General features: G+C 44.9%; 1 protein-coding gene and 1 long non-coding RNA gene across 3 annotated transcripts in view; one reads left to right on the forward strand and one right to left on the reverse strand.

Moving 5' to 3' along the window:
- Positions 1-6,146, forward strand: part of CACNA1F (calcium voltage-gated channel subunit alpha1 F) — a 125,744-nt gene that overhangs the window by 66,746 nt on the left and 52,852 nt on the right. The window lies entirely within an intron of this gene.
- The window catches only part of LOC121922712, a 5,516-nt gene continuing 2,554 nt past the window's right edge, over positions 3,185-6,146 (reverse strand). For both annotated transcript variants that reach the window (XR_006102216.1, XR_006102215.1), the window contains exons 2-3: positions 4,847-4,973; positions 3,185-3,260 (exon numbers count right to left, since the gene is read on the reverse strand). This is a non-coding gene — a long non-coding RNA (uncharacterized LOC121922712). The remainder of the gene's footprint in view (positions 3,261-4,846; positions 4,974-6,146) is intronic.

Here is a 6,146-nt window from a genome sequence, read left to right on the forward strand (position 1 = left end):
TAGAAACTTTGCTGCACAATACAACCCCCCTCCCTTCACCCTCCATTCCAGTCCAAATCAGAGCCTGGAGAAAGTTAGCTTTTGGAGATGTTACATTCCTAGCATCTCCCCAGCCCGCACAGCCACTCCTCTATTCAATCTAGGCTTACATCCTCACAGAATCTCATATACAGCCTGTAAGCATGCACAAACAAATAACACACGTGTGCATGGCATACTTCTGCGCGCCTGCATACAAAGGTTACAGTGATGTCCAGGCTTTGCCTTTTATGCCAGACTGTTGCTGCCGAAAGGAATGAATTGTCCTTTAGCCAAAATCTCTCTCTCACACACACACACATACAGACACTGTGACACTCACACCACACCCAAGGCTAGACCCAATTGCTTTAGAAAAGAAGGGGGAAGGGAGTCAATGCAGCAAAACAGCAAACATAGTATCTTTAAGGGTGGGGGGGAGTAATGGCATGCACACCCCAGCAACCTCATGTCTGTCCCATGCATTCTCTCTCTTTCTCTCTGCCCCTTCCCCACAATGTACTTTCAAAAGGGGAATCCATCCAAGTGTATTCCAGCCCCTTCTCTGAATGGCATGTTGGGTATTTTAAGCCCTTCTGGGAAATCCTTTCCCCCTGTGGCTGGCAAGTAACCAGATCCCGGAATCCCCAAGAACAGAGAGAGAGTGTGTAGGGGGAACCCAGCAAGGTCACAGGAGATATATGGCCCTGGGGCTGGTGGCAATGGCAGTGACTATGGATTTTGCGGGGGGGGGGGGGGATTGAAGCTTGAAAAGAGATAGAGGAAGCATCAGGATCCACTACGTTGGCCTTTTCAGTTGAAAGCTGAAACACACACACACACACCTGTACACAAAGTCATTTTCGACAGCAAGAACACCGTCCAGACAATCTCTTATCTTCAGCAGCAAGCTAGAGAACAATTTCAAAATTATATGTGGTTTGAAGAGTACAGTGACACTAATGTGTATATAACTTGTCACTGGCAGGCAAAATGTCATGATGACCTACAAAGAGTTCAGCAGGGGGTGGAGTTGCAGATGAATAAGGCACAGGGCAACTGTTCCTTTAATGATTATTTAGAAAAGGCCATGCATGGCAAGCAACACCTGCGGAAATTCTTTCTTCCACACAACCATTAAAAAACAGGAGCCCTGTCTTATATTCTGCTTTGGCAACCCCGGCAAGCCATACCAGCTAACTTGTTCCAGGCTGGGCATTAAATTGACTACCCTCACTATTTTGTATAAATGCATTAATATGTATCAAGGGATGCTTGTATCTATGGTGTGATGACCACTGGGAAAACATTTGTCTCAACACCTTTCTTTGAATGCACTTAAGATAATGCATGCACAGTTGACCCTCCTCACCCAGAGATCTGCTTGCCACTACAGTGTCTCCATCTATAGATACTTAACTGCTCCTACGTTTTCTGGCACACACACACACACACACACACAATGCATAGTGCTTAGAATACTTTTATTGGACTACAGGTCCCAGAATCCCCCAGTGTTCACACTGGCTGAGTGAATTATGGGAATTACATTGCCACAAGTAATTCTATCATGCTTTGCTTATTTGACTACACATATATACTGGGCCATAAAACCCACTGGGGGATCTTGGCCAAGTTACACTCTCTCAGCCTCAGGGGAAGACAAGGACAAACCTCTTCTGAACAAATCTTGCCAAGAAAACCCCATGATAGGTTCACCTTAGGGTTCCATAAGGTGGAAATGACTTCAAGGCAAACAAAAACAATGGGGTAGGGAAATAGATTAGTTTACAGAAAACAGACCTATTGGCTCCAATTGCCAATAGTGCAATCATTTCTCTCCTGAGCAAAAAACAGGCCATGGGTCTAACCCAGGTGTGGAAACTGTGAGTCCACCCCAGATATTCTTGGTCTGCAACTCCCAGCATTCCACACCATTCACAACGCTGGATAAGGGCTGGCGATGGGAACTGCAGTCCAGGAAATCTATAGGATTTAATTACTCCCAACCTCTAACCCCAACACAGACAATCATTTGGCCTGACTAGGGGATCCTACATGTTGCCCTGGAGAGAACCTTCGCACAGGTACTTATGTAAACAGGAAAAGTCTCATAAATGCCTTCCTTTTGATTCTGGGACTCACACAAGACTCATTCACATTTTCTTGTATTTGCAGGCTGTTATATGGGGATTGGTGTTGGCATGCGTCAGATGTGCACGGAAAATCCACATTTCCCTTCTCCACTTAAAGACAGATGTCAAACGTATATTCTACCCTTTTCCCAAAGAGTTCATGGCAGTATATGGGCATATATGTGTGTGTGTCATCCCATTCCATCCTCATAACCACTTTGTAAGATACATTAAATTGAGAGCCACATAGCACAGTAACTAGATCAACATTACCTGTTGACTTTCAAGTTAATTAAGTCCTAGCTACTACACTACACTTGCATTGCATCATACTATATTTGTTCCAATTATTTTCTAGGATTTGCACATATACATGTACATACTCTACTCAAAGGTCTTGCTGTGAACCAAGTTGTCATAATTGCTAACAAATCTGCCTCTGTTTTTCACACAACTGTGTGCTGGCAATACACCATCTAGTTCTCTCTGACTCATTTCCACGTCCCACAACAATCCCACAACAGCCATATGTACAGCACTGTGTAAATTTACAGCGCTTTATAAATAAAGGTTAATAATAATAATAATAATAATCACATTGAACATAAGCATTTCCCAACAGAGTACCAAAAGACAATCAGCCCCAAACAAGCTGCTATGAACAGTGCCACAGAACTATCAGGAGTACAGAGCAAAAACTTAATATGTGAGGAGTATGAGAGAAACCAGGTAAGCTATTCTGGAATGCACCCACAAAGGTCTCTAATACTCACATGATGTGTGAATAATAAACACTCTCTCCTGTCCCAATGAACCCTCCCTGTGAAAATAATGTGTTATCAATAGGCCTGAATTCTTTTAACAGCTGATCAATCAGACTGACCAATTAGAAATCTTACTTGCTGATAATATCCCTGTAAATAACTTAGTAGCAGGTGTTTTTTTAAATTGTTAATTACTTTTAACATACCATAAGTATTTTGAAGTCCATAAATATTGTAGAAAAGCATTCAGGCAGAAGGGGAAACCTGTTCTGAAATTCAAAGATACATCTGTGTTTGTCTGTAGAATCAATATGCAGAAAGATCTTGTAGCCGTTGAGGCTAACTGAAAGAAAGAAATTGGCTGCGTGAGCTTTCATAGACTTAAATCTACTTCCTCAGATGCATAAGCATACAATGGTAGTAAGATAATATTATAAGATAATACTATGCATCGGAGGGAGTAGACTTAAGTCTACAAAAGTTCATGCTGCCAACTTCTTTCTTTCAGATAGTCTTAAAGGTCCTACAAGATCTCTCTACATCTGAAATTGGGAATCTACACCACAAAAGGAAAGAAGAAAGTCTTCCTAACTTCATACATGACTTTTATTCACATGCAGTCTCAGGCATAATTAATCAATTAAAAGTCATACCATTAACCAACATCCCCTGTATATTTTTTTAATTGGGCTTAATTATTTGGTTCTGTCATATTTGTGTTTTTAATCTTACACTCTGCTGCTGCAAAATCCCTTACTTGGGCAGTCAGGTTTACCAGGTGGATTGCAAACCAATTACAAATAAGCAAAACAAGATCAATTAATTAATTTCTAATTAATGCATTGTTTAATTGTGTGACAGGTTCATATATAACCAATACAAATTGTATTTAAAAACACACAGATATCCATAATCCAAACACTTCCTCTCTGCTCCTGGATGCCTTCCTTGTCTCACCACTGATGCAATGCCACCCCACAGCTTTCCCACTTCTCCGAATACACATATGTGTGCACACAACCCAGGCACAGTGTCCACCTGGAAGGTGGGCCACATGCCACCACAGCCCACCATGGAGTAGGACTCACCTGGCCCAGGGTGACCAGATGTCCTCACTACAAAGGAGGACAGGGCACCACAAAATGCAGGGCATTCAAGAAAAATGTAGGACATGATCAAATGAAAGCTAAAAACACTCATAGGTTCAAAACACACTGCAGAGATAATCCAATTTGAGACCGCTTTAACTGCCCTGGCTCAATGTTAGGGAATTCTGGGAACTATACCTTTGTGAGACATTTAGCCTTCTTTGTCAGTGAACTCTGGGGGCACAATAAGCTACAATTCCCAGGATTCCCTAGCATTGAGCCATGACAATTAAAGCGGTCTCAAACTGGCTTATTTCTCCAGTGTGTTTTGGACCATGTACTGTAAATGTAAATCAATATGTTTCTCAGCCATGCTCAAAATAGAGCGGATTTTGAAATCCCCCTGGAAGCAGAAGGTTGAAATGTAAGACATGTCCTGGAAAAGGGCAGCTGATCAATCAGACTGACCAATTAGAAATCTTAGGGTGCAAACAGAGAGGCCAAAATCAAGCTGCTTCGGGTCACTTTGGGGGTATGCTATTTAAATGACACATGCATCTTAAGAAGCCAGAAGCTGCGCCAAAGCTGTGCTCCAATCCTTTGGCTTTGGCGTGGCTTCCGGACTCTTTGGACGCATGCAGCATTTGAACACCATACCTCCAAAATGACCCAGAGCAGCTTTATTTTGGCCTGTCTGTTGCTGAAAATATCTCTGTAAATAACTTAGTAGGAGGTTTTGTTTTGTTTTTAAATTGTTAATTACTTTTAATGTACCATAAGTGTTTCAAATCCATCAAGCCAGTTTAGCCACCCTCCTTGGGCCTCTGTGGGCCTCCCTTACCTTTGTAGGTTAAGTAGACACGAGGGGCACCCTTAAGGCTGTTGTAGCCCCGACAGCAACCAAACAGCAGCCCCAGCAGGAACTGGGTAGCCCAGAGCACCATTGTAGTGAGAACCCTTTGAGGGACCTGTGAGAAGAGAAAGGTAATGTGGAACTGGGCACTTCTGAGGGCACTTCAGTGCCAGAGAAGCATGAAGAGGGCTTAAGCATATATGCACATTCACACACACACAACTGGGTGCTGCTCCGAGGGGATGGGTGGCTGGGAAGAGGCCTAGAGTGCGCTGCGTCTAGGAGTAACAGAGATCAAAGCGCCCTTCCTCCTCCATCCTACCCTGGGCACCCATCCAAGCAGCTGTAACCCGAGTGGCGGCAGCGGCTGATGGGCACTTCAAAGGCTTGGTCTTCCTCTGCCAGTTTCTGCTACACTCTCCCCCCACCCCAGGCCCTCCTTTTTCCTGCAGCCTGGCGGTCCTTTGAAGCTGGGGGGGGGGGGCAGAGTATAGGAGTGCCCCAAATGGGCCCAAGCCCTTAAGAAATGCCAGCCACCCAACTTTCATGGACTATCCTGCGCCTTGTGCTTCCAGTGCCACTCTCCTGGACATAGTGCCCCCTAACTGGGGCTAAGACACAGGCCTATTTAGTGGACACAGTGGGGTGGGGGGTGCTCAGCCTTGAGACAGCCCCCTTCATTCTGGAGAGGGCACCATTCTGGACCCAGGCTTGGGTTTTTGCTGTGGCCTCCTGGCGCCATCACTCTCAGGAAAAGGGGGCAGGAACGGCAGAAATCCCTCCCTGAGCCCCAGCCGGGCTCTAATCTTCCCCATGCCACAGAACAGGTGCCAGGGGACAATGCCAACAACACTGTCGCTGTTGCCATCGCCCTCCACCCTTCTTCTTCTTCTTCAAAGCACCAGCTCAGGACTTGGTGCCAGCCAGCAGGGCCCTAGGGGCATCCATTTGCCAGCCAGTCCTGTGTCTTTGCCTTCCCTTTCCTGTCTCCCCACTTCACTCAAGGCAACCTGCTCCAACCTGCAGCCTTCATACCTGAGCCAGGTGCAGCCACCGAAGCAGTGCATGCTGGGACATGGAGTCCCACATATAGCCCCAGGTGCCAACGGAGCCAGCTTTCTCTGGATTGTAGACATACCTGTCTTGCACCCATTTTTACACACATCTCTCTCATTACAGTTACCCCAGGCACTCAGTCCCTAACAGTAACAACAACATTAATAACATTTTATTATTTTTACACACTTTTGGTCACATCTCTCTAATTAAAATTGCCCAGGAACTCAGT

This window comes from Sceloporus undulatus, chromosome 2, assembly GCF_019175285.1.
Source record: "Sceloporus undulatus isolate JIND9_A2432 ecotype Alabama chromosome 2, SceUnd_v1.1, whole genome shotgun sequence".
NCBI lineage: Eukaryota > Metazoa > Chordata > Lepidosauria > Squamata > Phrynosomatidae > Sceloporus > Sceloporus undulatus.